Source organism: Pristiophorus japonicus, chromosome 5 (genome assembly GCF_044704955.1).
Source record: "Pristiophorus japonicus isolate sPriJap1 chromosome 5, sPriJap1.hap1, whole genome shotgun sequence".
NCBI lineage: Eukaryota > Metazoa > Chordata > Chondrichthyes > Pristiophoridae > Pristiophorus > Pristiophorus japonicus.
In genome coordinates, this window is record NC_091981.1 from 302,424,410 (window position 1) to 302,438,410 (window position 14,001).

General features: G+C 48.2%; 1 long non-coding RNA gene across 2 annotated transcripts in view; it reads right to left on the reverse strand.

Moving 5' to 3' along the window:
- Nucleotides 1-248: 248 nt before the first annotated feature.
- The window catches only part of LOC139264043 (uncharacterized), a 42,428-nt gene continuing 28,675 nt past the window's right edge, over nt 249-14,001 (reverse strand). Inside the window, exons 3-4 of one of the 2 annotated variants that reach the window (XR_011593288.1) lie at nt 4,524-4,631; nt 249-798 (exon numbers count right to left, since the gene is read on the reverse strand). This is a non-coding gene — a long non-coding RNA (uncharacterized lncRNA). The remainder of the gene's footprint in view (nt 799-4,523; nt 4,632-14,001) is intronic. The other variant, XR_011593287.1, reaches the window with a different exon arrangement.

Sequence of the window (14,001 nt, forward strand, 5' to 3'; positions counted from 1 at the left end):
GCTGAACAGATGATCTCAATGGCCAAGTAATCCCTGATCTTGTTGGTGAGGGCATGGGGCAGTTGGGGTCTGAGCCAGAGATGAGTTTCGCTATCCACCCTGATCAGAGTCGCGAGTTTAGTTATGTGGTTTGCAGATTTTAAATTATTTAAAGAGGAGTGAGATTGGAGCAGAAAATAAGGGAATCAGGTTTTGAGTCCAGTGAGTGTTAGTGTAAAGAACAGACACAGCAACAAGGATCGGCAGTCAGCTATTTTATTGCTTTATTCAGGCAGAAATGGCAGAAAAGTTACAGGTCACACACACAGCCTCACAGAACAGCAACTCTCCAATGCAGACAGTGAATGGAGAGTCAGTACAGGGGCCCTATCAGACAGGCAGTGATGGGGATAAACTGCACGGACTCCAGGATTAATCCTGGCTCGGCTCGGAACAGCAGATGTTACATTGGAGCAGGAATTGGATGAAAGGAGTGGGGCAGTCAGTGGGATGGGCCTGGGACTATGCCATCAGTCTGTACCCGATGTCCTGGGCACAGTGTTGTACAGACACTTTCCCCACTCACTGGTTCCCTTTCACTGACCACTGCCCCCGTGTCCGTGATTTCTCCACCAATGATGTTTTACTGATAGTCCATGTACTGTTTGTTCGCGGATGTGTTGCACAAACCCTTAAAGGGAGCCTCGTTGTGTAAAATCATTGCTGAAAGCAGGTTTGTCCAGAGCTGTGCCCAGGATCAGAAGCTGGAAGCACTAAGTGGATATTCCCCAACAAGCGGCGGTTTCAGTTTGGATCAATCTGGAAAACAAAATCACAGGACAAGCGTTAAGTTCGTGTGGGAATGAATCCTTCACATTGTGCACAACATATTCTTGCTGGGATTCTGGGCCCAACAGTCAGCCCATCCCCACTGCTCCCAAGAGTGTGTCACAGTCCTAATATCTGCCCATTGCTTCTCACAACCCTCCTGTGGGACCCCAAGGCACCCACCCTCAGATTTGTCCCCCCCCCCCCCGTCCTCCTCACTCCCCAGCTCTCCCATCCCACCTCCCTCACCCTCTCACCCTGACTCCCACCCCCGTCCTCCTCACCCCTCCCACCCCCGACCCCCCCCCTCACACCACCCAGTCCTCCCACCCCCCCCCCTGTCTTCCCACCCCCAACCTGCTCTCCCACCCCACCCCCCATAAACTCTCCACTGCATTTTTTGTCCTTTTCAAGTATATTATGAGGTGGGATCTGAGAGTTAGAACAGATCATTAGGCCCAACAAGCTTGCCACAGCTTCATAGAGACCTCTCTTCTCGCCTCCACCTCACCCTCTCTCAGCCCCACTGGGTCACTCCCAGTAATCTGAATGTCTAATCATAGAATCCTGTATAACAACAGTAACCACCTTCAAAAGTACCTTATTGGCTGTAAAGACTTTGAGATGTTCAGAGATCATGAAAGTCTTTATTTCCGTTAATAGTACAGCACAGAAGGACACCATTTGGCCCATCGAGTCTGCACCTGTCCTGTCGAAGAGCAACCCAGTCAGCCCCACTCCCCCCACTCTTTCCCCATAATTCGGCAACTTTTCTCCAAGTATTTATCCAACTTGTTTTTTTGAACGCTACTATTGCATCTGCATCCACCGCCCAATCCTAACCACTCGCTGAGTAAAAAAGGTTTTCCTCGTGTCGCCTCTGGTTCATTTGCCAATCACATTAAATCTGTACCCTCTCCTTATAAGAAGATAACAATATAATAAATAGAAGCAGGAGTAGGCCATTTGGCCTCTCGAGCCTGCTCCGCCAATCAATAAGTTCATGTCACTGTTGTTATACAGGATTCAATGATTAGACATTCAGATTACTGGGATTGACCCAGTGGGGCTGAGAGAGGGTGGGGCGGAGGTGAGAAAGGAGATCTCTATGAAGGAGTGGCAAGCTTGTTGGCCTCAGCTCCACTTCCCTGCCCGCTCCACTTCCCTGCCCACTCCCCATAAACCTTGGCTCCCTTAAGATTCAAAAATCTGTCTATCTCCACCATAACCATATTCAGGGATCCAGCTTCCACAGCTCTCTGGGGTAGAGAATTCCACAGATTCACAACCCTCAGAGAAGAAATTCCTCCTCATTTCTGTTTTAAATGGGCGATCCCTTATTCTGAAACTATGCCCCCTAGTTCTAGATTCCCCCGCGAGGGGAAACATCCTCTCTGCATCAACCCTGTCAAGCCTCCTCAGAATCTTATATGTTTCAATAAGATCACCTCTCATTCATCTAAACTCCAATGAGTAAAGGCCCAAACTGCTCAACCTATCCTCATAAAAGAACCCTCTCATCTCAGGAATCAACCTTCTGAACCTTCTCTGAACTGCCTCAAAAGCAAGTATATCCTTTTTTAAATAAGGAGAACAAAACTACGCAGTACAGTTGCAGCAGGACTTCTCTGCTTTTATACTCTATCCCCTTTGCAATAAAGGCCAACATTCCATTTATCTTCCTGATTACTTGCTGTACCTGCGTACTAACCTTTTGTGTTTCATGCACAAGGACCCCCAGGTGCATCTGTACTGCAGCATTTTGTAATCGTTCCCAATTTAAATAATAAAAAAATTTAAATTTTTCCTACCAAAGTGAATAACCTCACATTTTACCACATTATACTCCATCTGCCAAATTTTTGCCACTCACTTAGCCTGTCTATATCCCTTTGCAGATTATTTGTGTCCTCCTCACAACTTGTTTTCCCACCTATCTTTGTATCATCACCAAATTTGGCTGCTTTACATTCGGTCCCTTCATTCAATTCATTAATATAAATTGTAAATAGTTGAGGCCCCAGCACGGATGCCTATGGCACCCCACTAGTCACTGTTTGCCAAACAGAAAATGACCCATTTATCCCGACTCTCTGTTTTCCGTTAGTTAGCTAATCCTCTATCCACGCTAATATATTACCCCCAACCCGTGAACCTTTATCTTGTGCAGTAACCTTTTATGTGGCACCTTCTGGAAATCCAAATACATGACATCTACAGGTGACTCTTTATCCACTCTGCTCAAAGAACTCCAGCAAATTGTCAAACATGATTTCCCTTTCATAAAACCATGCTGTCGCTGCTTGACTGCATTATCGTTTTCTAAATGTCCCGTGACAGCTTCCTTAATAATGGACTCCAGCGTTTTCCCAATGACAGATGTCAGGCTAATTGGTCTGTCACTTCCTGCTTTCTGTCTCCGTCCTTTCTTAAATTGGTGCGTTACATTTGTGGTTTTCCAGTCCGCTGGTTATTGTTTTATAAAGGTTTAGCATGACTTCCAAGCTTTTGTACTCTATGCCTCTATTTATAAAGCCCAGGGTTCTATTTGCCAAAACATCCTCAGATCTAACATCTGGCAATCCATTTAACATTGTACCATGTAATATGCTTTGTCTCTCCTCATTCTTCCAACCAAAATGTATCACCTCACACTTTCCTGCATTGAATTTCCCCTGCCACTTGACCATTTATTTCACTAGCCTGTATATATCCACCTGAAATATTATACTATCTCCTTTGCTGTTTACTACACTTCCAAGTATCGTCTTAAATCTCTTATTTAAAGTCTCGTCATCGAGTGCAACCAGAAATCAAGCGCAGGCAGCAGAAAGAGCAAAGAAACCCAAGGCAAAAATAAAAAAGGGCCACATTACAGCAAAATTCTAAAGGGCAAAGTGTGTTAAAAAGACAAGCCTGAAGGCTCTGTGCCTCAATATGAGGCATATTCACAGTCTAAGGATAAGGGGTAAGCCATTTAGGACCGAGATGAAGAGAAACTTCTTCACCCAGAGAGTGGTGAACCTGTGGAATTCTCTACCACAGAAAGTTGTTGAGGCCAATTCACTAAATATATTCAAAAAGGAGTTGGATGAAGTCCTTACTACTAGGGGGATCATGGGGTATGGCGAGAAAGCAGGAATGGGGTACTGAAGTTGCATGTTCAGCCATGAACTCATTGAATGGCGGTGCAGGTTAGAAGGGCCAAATGGCCTACTCCTGCACCTATTTTCTATGTTTCTATATTTCTATATATTTGTAATAAGGTGGACAAATTAATTGCACAGGCAGCAATTAATGAATATGATATAATTGGCATCAAAGAGACGGGGCTCCAGGGTGACTAAGGCTGGGAACTCAACATCCAGGGGTATTTAACATTCAGGAAGGATAGACAGGCTGGGAACTCAACATCCAGGGGTATTTAACATTCAGGAAGGATAGACAGAAAGGAAAAGGAGGTGGCGTAACATTGCTGGTTAAAGAGGAAATTAACGCAATAGTAAGGAAGGACGTTAGCTTGGATGATGAATCGGTATGGGTGGAGCTATGGAATACCAAAGGGCAGAAAACGCTAGTGGGACTTGTGTACACACCACCAAACAGTAGTAGGGAGGTTGGGGACAGCATCAAACAAGAAATTAGGGATGCATGCAATAAAGGTACAGCAGTTATCATGGGTGACTTTAATCTACATATAGATTGGGCGAACCAACCTGGTAGCAATACAGTGGAGGAGGATTTCCTGGAGTGTATTAGGGATGGTTTTCTAGACCAATATGTTGAGGAACCAACTAGAGGGCTGGCCATCTAGACTGGGTGAGCTGTAATGAGAAAGGACTAATTAACAATCTTGTGCGAGGCCCCTTGGGGAAGAGTGACCATAATATGGCAGAATTCTTTATTAAGATGGAGAGTGACACAGTTAATTCAGAGACTAGGGTCCTGAAGTTAAGGAAAGGTAACTTCGATGGTATGAGACGTGAATTGGCTAGAATAGACTGGTGATTGATACTGTCATGTATTCAACCAGCATTGTAACCCATTTATAATATGAGCTAAGTTGTACACTGTGAGAACAATGACCACTAGGTGGTGAACTTGTGGGTGACACTCCTGACCTGGACCTTCAGGTATAAAAGGGGACGCTCCATCCACTTTCATCACTTGAGTGCTAAGGAAAAAAGGACAGGTCACAGATTGACCTTCTCTCAAGCATGGGCCTCTTGTGCTTTTATACTGTATAGTAAGGACTTATCAATGGGGACGAGAAACTGGCATTTAAACCATGCAAGCATGTCCACTAGCAGAACAGACGAGAGTTGGGACAGAGATTCAACATTGTTAAAGCAGCACGCAGTTCTCCAGGCAGACAAGGGCAATCGGGCATGCCCCACATGTAGTCGAACCCAGAGGGGGAGTTCGACAGAGACAGTGGCAAGCTGAACGGTGATTCACGCCATTGCAAGGGACAATGCGGCCAGTAATGGGGCCATCAACACCTGTTAATGGCGCACTCAAGGACAGTCACAGGGGCAGTCAGGGACGATCAACTGGCAAGGGACCTTTTGTTTCCAACAACAGCTCATGCGTGGAGGCACACACTCAGCTGGAGTTTGCAGAGATGAGCAAAATACCTGCAGAAATTGCAGAAATGGACACTGGGGGAAATCGCTGGAAGCTGAAGTTCAGCGAGATCATGTGGAGCACATATACAGTTCATACACCAGGACGACACTGATAATGATGAAAGTGCTCCTCAATGCCATCCCAGTATCAATGGAGCTAGACACGGGGGCCAGCCAGACCCTGATGGGTACCAAACAGTTCGAAAGGTTGTGGGCGTCCAAGGCCAGGAGGCCAAAATTATCGCCGATTGACGCACAGCTACGGACTTACACAAAGGAGATCATTCCGGTGCTAGGCAGCACCACGGTAGTCATGACCCACAAAGATTCGGAGAACAGGTTGCCACTCTGGCTTGTCCCGGGTATGGTCCCGCACTACTGGGGAGGAGTTGGCTTGCTGTCATGAACTGGAAATGGAGCGATGTCAATGCAATTTCCTCTGTGGAGCGAGTATCATGCTCACAGATCCTGGACAAATTTGACTCATTATTTCAAACCGGCATTGGCACTTTCATGGGGGCCAAGGTATTGATTCACATAAACCCGGACGCCAGGCCAGTACACCACAAGGCCAGAGCGGTGCCATACGTGATGCGGGAAAAGAAAGAAGGCGAATTGGACCGCCTGCCTGCTGAGGGAAGGCATCATCTCGCCAGTCGAATTCAGTGACTGGGCGAGCCCGATTGTGCCGGTGCTCAAGGCGGATGGGTCGGTCAGGATATGTGGTGATTACAAGGCCACCATCAATCGGGTGTCACTCCAAGACCAGTACCCGCTACCGAGAGCGGAGGACCTCTTTGCGACGCTATCCGGTGGCAAACTTTTTTCAAAATTGGACCTGACCTCAGCTTACATGACCCAGTAGCTGGCGAGTGAGTCGAAGAAGCTGACCAACATTACGACACACAAGGGGTTGTTTGAGTACAACAGATGTCCGTTCGGGATTCGCTCGGCCGCCGCGATCTTCCAACGAAATATGGAAAGACTCCTCAAGTCGATTCCAGGGACGGTGGTTTTTCAGGACGACATCCTCTTCACGTGTTACGATACTGAAGAACACCTCCACAACCTGGAGGAGGTGCTACGCAGACTGGACCGGGTAGGGCTGTGACTGAAAAAGGCGAAGTGCGTCTTCCTAGCTCCAGAGGTAGAATTCCTGGGGATGAGGGTAGCAGCAGACGGGACCAGCCCTACTGCGTCCAAGACGGAAGTGATCCAGAGAGCACCCAGACCCCGTAACACGATGGAGCTGCGTTCGTTCCTGGGGCTCCTGAACTATTTTTGTAACTTTCTTCCCAAATTTAGCACGCTGCTAGAACCGCTACACATGCTCCTACGCAAAGGTCACGAATGGGTCTGAGGGGACAGCCAGGAAAGGGCTTTAAATAGAGCACGCAATTTGTTATGTTCCAACAATCTGTTAACGCTATATGACCTATGTAAGAAACTTGTGTTAACGTGCGATGCGTCGTCCTATGGTGTTGGGTGTGTGTTGCAGCATGTTAATGCCAAGGGTCAGTTACAGCCAGTAGCTTATGCCTCCAGAAGTCTGTCCCAGGCAGAAAGGGGCTACGGGATGGTAGAAAAGGAGGCTATCGCATGTGTATATGCGGTAAAGAAAATGCACCAGTACCTGTTTGGCAGGAAATTTGAGCTGGAGACACATCATAAACCCTAATGTCCCTTTTGGCCAACAACAAGGCCATTAATGCAAATGCATCGGCCCGCATACAGAGGTAGGCACTCACATTAGCCGCCTATGACTACACAATTTGGAACAGACCAGGCACCGAAAACTGCACCGATGCACTCAGCAGGCTCCCACTAGCCACCACTGAGGGGGCTACCGAGCATGCTACTGAGACGGTCATGGCTGTTGAAGCTTTCGGAAGCGAAGGCTCACCCGTGACAGCCCGTCAGATTAAAGTCTGGACAAATAGAGACCCGTTATTGTCTCTAGTCAAGAAATGTGTGCTGAGAGGGGACTGGGCAGCCATGTACAGGGCATGTCCTGAGGAATTTAAACAATTTCACGGACGCAGGGATGAACTCTCGATTCAGGCCGATTGCCTATTGTGGAGAAAGCGCATAGTCACGCCCCAGATGGGCAGAGAGATGTTCATCAGAGAACTCCACAATGAGCACCCAGGCATTGTCACGATGAAGCCAATTGCCAGGTCACACGTTTGGTGGCCAGGGATAGACGCAGATCTGGAACTTTGTGTTCGCAGGTGCAACACGTGAGCCCAGCTGGGCAACGCACCCAGGGAAGCCCCCGTTAGCCCCTGGCCATGGCCCGCCAAGCCTTGGCCACGCATCCATGTGGACTCCGCAGGTCCTTTCATGGGAAAAATGTTTTTGGTTGTAGTAGACGCCTACTCCAAATGGATCGAGTGTGACATTTTAAATTCAAGCACATCCTCTGCCACGGTTGAAAGTCTATGGGCAATGTTCGCCGCCCATGGTCTACCGGACATCTTGGTCAGCGACAATGGCCCGTGATTCACAAGCACTGAATTCCAGGACTTCATGGCAGGCAATGGAATTAACCATGTCAGAACGGCACCGTTCAAGCCGGCCTCAAACGGCCAGGCAGAATGAGCAGTGCAGATAATCAAACAGGGGATGCTCAGAATCCAAGGGTGTTCCCTACAAAGCCGCTTATCATGCTACCTGTTGGCCTACAGATCCCAACCACACTCGCTCACAGGGGTTCCACCCGCAGAGCTGCTAATGAAAAGGATGCTCAAAACCCAATTATCCCTTATACACCCCACCATGAAAGAAATTGTCGAGAGCAGGCGTGAGTCACAATGTGACTACCATGATAGGAATGCGAGGGAGCGATGTATTGATGAAAATGACCCTGTTTTTGTCCTCAACTACGCTGCAGGACCCAAATGGCTCGCAGGCACTGTAATTGCCAAAGAGGGAAATAGGATCCTGGTAGTTAAACTTACCAATGGACAAATCTGCCGCAAACACGTGGATCAAACTAAAAGGAGGTTCAGCAACCCCATAGAAGAAGCAGAGGAAGAACACGACATAGAGTTTACTCCACCACAGGTGACCGAACACCGGAACCAAAGGGAGGAGAGCCCAGTCACTGTGGGCAGTCTGGATAGGCCTGAGGCACCGCAAACAGCAGACACTCAGGCCAGCGCCCAACAACCGGAGCCCCAACTCAGGCGCTCTACAAGGGAGCGTAAACCACCAGAGAGACTCAACCTGTGATCCCAATAAGACTTTGGAGGGGGAGGTGATGTCATGAATTCAACCAGCATTGTAACCCATGTATAATCTGAGCTAAGTTGTAAACCTTGCGAACAATGACCATTAGGTGGTGAACTTGTGGGAGACACTCCTAACCTGGAACTTCAGGTATAAAAGGGGAAGCTCCACCAACTTTCATCACTTGAGTGCTAAGGAATAAAGGACAGGTCACATAAGAACATAAGAACATAAGAATTAGGAACAGGAGTAGGCCATCTAGCCCCTCGAGCCTGCTCCGCCATTCAACAAGATCATGGCTGATCTGGCCATGGACTCAGCTCCACTTACCCGCCCGCTCCCCGTAACCCTTAATTCCCTTATTGGGTAAAAATCTATCTTCCTGTGATTTGAATATATTCAATGAGCTAGCCTCAACTGCTTCCTTGGGCAGAGAATTCCACAGATTCACAACCCTCTGGGAGAAGAAATTCCTTCTCAACTGGGTTTTAAATTGGCTCCCCCGTATTTTGAGGCGGTGTCCCCTAGTTCTAGTCTCCCCGACCAGTGGAAACAACCTCTCTGTCTCTATCTTGTCTATCCCTTTCATGATTTTAAATGTTTCTATAAGATCACCCTCATCCTTCTGAACTCCAACGAGTAAAGACCCAGTCTACTCAATCTATCATCATAAGGTAACCCCCTCATCTCCGGAATCAGCCTAGTGAATCGTCTCTGTACCCCCTCCAAAGCTAGTATACCCTTCCTTAAGTAAGGTGACCAAAACTGCACGCAGTACTCCAGGTGTGGCCTCACCAATACCTTATACAGTTGCAGCAGGACCTCCCTGCTTTTGTACTCCATCCCTCTCGCAATGAAGGCCAACATTCCATTTGCCTTCCTGATTACCTGCTGCACCTGCAAACTAACTTTTTGGGATTCATGCACAAGTACCCCCAGGTCCCTCTGCACCGCAGCATGTTGTAATTTCTCCCCATTCAAATAATATTCCCTTTTACTGTTTTTTTCCCCCAAGGTGGATGCCCTCACATTTTCCGACATTGTATTCCATCTGCCAAACCTTAGTCCATTCGCTTAACCTATCTAAATCTCTTTGCAGCCTCTCTGTATCCTCTACACAACCAGCTTTCCCACTAATCTTTGTGTCATCTGCAAATTTTGTTACACTACACTCTGTCCCCTCTTCCAGGTCATCTACATATATTGTAAACAGTTGTGGTCCCAGCACCGATCCCTGTGGCACACCACTAACCACCGATTTCTAACCCGAAAAGGACCCATTTATCCCGACTCTCTGCTTTCTGTTAGCCAGCCAATTTTCTATCCATGCAAATACATTTCCTCTGACTCCGCTTACATTTATCTTCTGCAGTAATCTTTTGTGTGGCACCTTATCGAATGCCTTTTGGAAATCTAAATACACCACATCCATCGGTACACCTCTATCCACCATGCTCGTTATATCCTCAAGGAATTCCAGTAAATTAGTTAAACATGATTTCCACTTCATGAATCGATGCTGCGTCTGCTTGATTGCACTATTCCTATCTAGATGTCCCACTAATTCTTCCTTAATGATAGCTTCAAGCATTTTCCCCACTACAGACGTGAAACTAACCGGCCTATAGTTAACTGCCTTTTGTCTGCCCCCTTTTTTAAACAGAGGCGTTACATTTATAATGGGGAACAAAGAAATGGCAGAACAGTTGAACAAATATTTTGGTTCTGTCTTCACGAAGGAAGACACAAATAACCTTCCAAAAGTACTCGGGGACCGAGGGTCTAGTGAGAAGGAGGATCTGAAGGAAATCCTTATTAGGCGGAAAATTGTGTTGGGGAAATTGATGGGATTGAAGGCCGATAAATTCCCGGGGCCTGATAGTCTGCATCCCAGAGTACTTAAGGAAGTGGCCCTAGAAATAGTGGATGCATTGGTGATCATTTTCCTACAGTCTATTGACTCTGGATCAGTTCCTATGGACTGGAGGGTAGCTAATGTAACACCAGTTTTTAAAAAAGGAGGGAGAGATAAAACGGGTAATTATAGACCGGTTAGCCTGACATCGGTTGTGGGGAAAATGTTGAAATCAATTATTAAGGATGAAATAGCAGCGCATTTGGAAAGCAGTGACAGGATCGGTCCAAGTCAGCATTGATTTATGAAAGGGAAATCATGCTTGACAAATCTTCTCGAATTTTCTGAGGATGTAACTAGTAGAGTGGACAAGGGAGAACCAGTGGATGTGGTGTATTTGGACTTTCAAAAGGCTTTTGACAAGGTCCCGCACAAGAGATTGTTGTGCAAAATTAGAGCGCATGTTATTGCGGGTAATGTATTGACGTTGATAGGGAACTGGTTGGCAGACAGGAAGCAGAGAGTCGGGATAAACGGGTCCTTTTCAGAATGGCAGGCAGTTACTAGTGGGGTGCCGCAGGGCACAGTGCTGGGACCCCAGCTATTTACAACATACATTAATGATTTGGATGAAGGAATTGAGTGTAATATCTCCAAGTTTGCAGATGACACTAAGCTGGGTGGCTGTGTGAGCTGTGAGGAGGATGCTAAGAGGCTGCAGGGTGACTTGGACAGGTTAGGTGAGTGGGCAAATACATGGCAGATGCAGTAAAATGTGGATAAATGTGAGGTTATCCATTTTGGGGGCAAAAACACGAAGGCAGAATATTATCTGAATGGCGGCAGATTAGGAAAAGAGTAGGTGCAACGAGACCTGGGTGTCATGGTTCATCAGTGATTGAAAGTTGGCATGCAGGTGCAGCAGGTGGTGAAGAAGGCAAATGGTATGTTGGCCTTCACAGCTAGAGGATTTGAGCATAGCAGCAGGGAGGTCTTACTACAGTTGTACAGGGCCTTGGTGAGGCCTCACCTGGAACATTGTGTTCAATTTTGGTCTCCTAATCTGAGGAAGGACGTTCTTGCTATTGAGGGAGTGCAGCGAAGGTTAACCAGGCTGATTCCCGGGGTGGCAGGACTGACATATGAGGAGAGACTGGATCAACTGGGCCTGTATTCACTGGAGTTTAGAAGGATGAGAGGGGATCTCTCAGAAACATAAAATTCTAATGGGACTGGACAGGTTAGATGCAGGAATAATGTTCCCGATGTTGGGGAAGTCCAGAACCAGGGGACACAGTCTAAGGATAAGGGGTAAGCCATTTCGGACTGAGATGAGGAGAAACTTCTTCACTCAGAGTTGTTAACCTGTGGAATTCTCTACCGCAGAGAGTTGTTGATGCCAGTTCATTGGATATATTCAAGAGGGAGTTAGATATGGCCCTTACGGCTAAAGGGATCAAGGGGTATGGAGAGAAAGCAGGAAAGGCGTATGATCAGCCATGATTTTATTGAATGGCGGTGCAGGCTCGAAGGGCCGAATGGCCTACTCCTGCACCTATTTTCTATGTTTCTATGTTTCCATGTTCGTCCAAACCAGTCCCACCCATCCCTTCCCTCAATGACTGTCTGTCCCACCTGTGACAGGGACTGTGGTTCTCGTATTGGACTGTACAGCCACCTAAGGACTCATGTTAAGAGTGAATGCAAGTCTTCCTTGATTCCGAGGGACTGCCTATGATGATGATGATTTAAAGTGAATACTGGAGAAATTGAGGCCATGGCTTTCAACTTTGAGCATTGGGCCCGAGAGAGGAGTAGCTGAGAGACTATGTAATGTGATTAGCTGTGAAGTGTCAGCTGTGGCTCAGTGGGTAGCATTCTCGCCTCTGAGTCAGAAGGTTGTGGTCCCACTCCCGAGACTGGAGCACAAAAATACAGGCTGACATGCCAACGCAGTACTGAGGGAGTGCTGCAGTGTCAGAGGGGCAGTACTGAGGGAGTGTTGCAGTGTCGGAGGGGCGGTACTGAGGGAGTGCTGTACTGTCAGAGGGGCAGAACTGAGGGAGTGTTGCAGTGTCGGAGGGGCGGTACTGAGGGAGTGCTGTACTGTCAGAGGGGCAGTACTGAGGGAGCGCTGCACTGTTGGAGGGGCAGTACTGAGGGAGTGCTGCACTGTCGGAGGGACAGTACTGAGGGAGTGCTGCACTGTCAAGAGACAGTACTGAGGGAGAGGCACTGTTGTAGGGGCAGTACATAAGAATATAAGAACATAAGAAATAGGAGCAGGAGTAGGTCATACGGCCCCTCGAGCCTGCTCCGCCATTTAATACGATCATGGCTGATCTGATCATGGACTCAGGTCTACTTCCCTTATCGGTTAAGAAACTGTCTATCTCTGTCTTAAATTTATTCAATGTCCCAGCTTCCACAGTTCTCTGAGGCAGCGAATTCCACAGATTTACAACCCTCTGAGAAATTCCTCCTCATCTCAGTTTTAAATGGGCAGCCCCATATTCTAAGAATATGCCCCCTCATGCTAGTCTCCCCGATCAGTACTGAAAGAGTGCTGCACTGTCAGAGGGGCAGTACTGAGGAAGCGCCGCACTGTCAGAGGGGCAGTACTGAGGGAGTGTTGCACTGTCAGAGGGGCAGTACTGAGGGAGTGTTGCACTGTCAGAGGGGCAGTACTGAGGGAGTGCTGCACTGTCAGAGGGGCAGTACTGAGGGAGTGCCGCACTGTCAGAGGGGCAGTACTGAGGGAGTGTTGCACTGTCAGAGGGGCAGTACTGAGGGAGTGCTGCACTGTCAGAGGGGCAGTACTGAGGGAGTGCCGCACTGTCAGAGGGGCAGTACTGAGGGAGTGTTGCACTGTCAGAGGGTCAGTACTGAGGGAGCGCCGCACTGTCAGAGGGGCAGTACTGAGGGAGTGCTGCACTGTTGAAGGGGCAGTACTGAGGGAGTGCTGCTCTGTCGGAGGTGCAGTACTGAGGGAGTGCTTCACTGTTGGAGGGGCAGTACTGAGGGAGTGCTGCACTGTCGGAGGGGCAGTACTGAGGGAGTGCTGCACTGTCGGAGGGTCAGTACTGAGGAAGCGCTGCACTGTCGGAGGGTCAGTACTGAGGGAGCGCCGCACTGTCAGAGGGGCAGTACTGAGGGAGTGCTGCACTGTCGGAGGGTCAGTACTGAGGAAGCGCTGCACTGTCGGAGGGTCAGTACTGAGGGAGCGCCGCACTGTCAGAGGGGCAGTACTGAGGGAGTGCTGCACTGTCGGAGGGTCAGTACTGAGGAAGCGCTGCACTGTCGGAGGGGCAGTACTGAGGGAGTGCTGCACTGTCGGAGGGTCAGTACTGAGGGAGCGCCGCACTGTCGGAGGGTCAGTACTGAGAATAAGAACATACGAAATAGGAGCAGGATTGGGCTATATGGTCCCTCGAGCCTGCTCCGCCATGCAATAAGATCATGGCTGATCATCGACCTCAA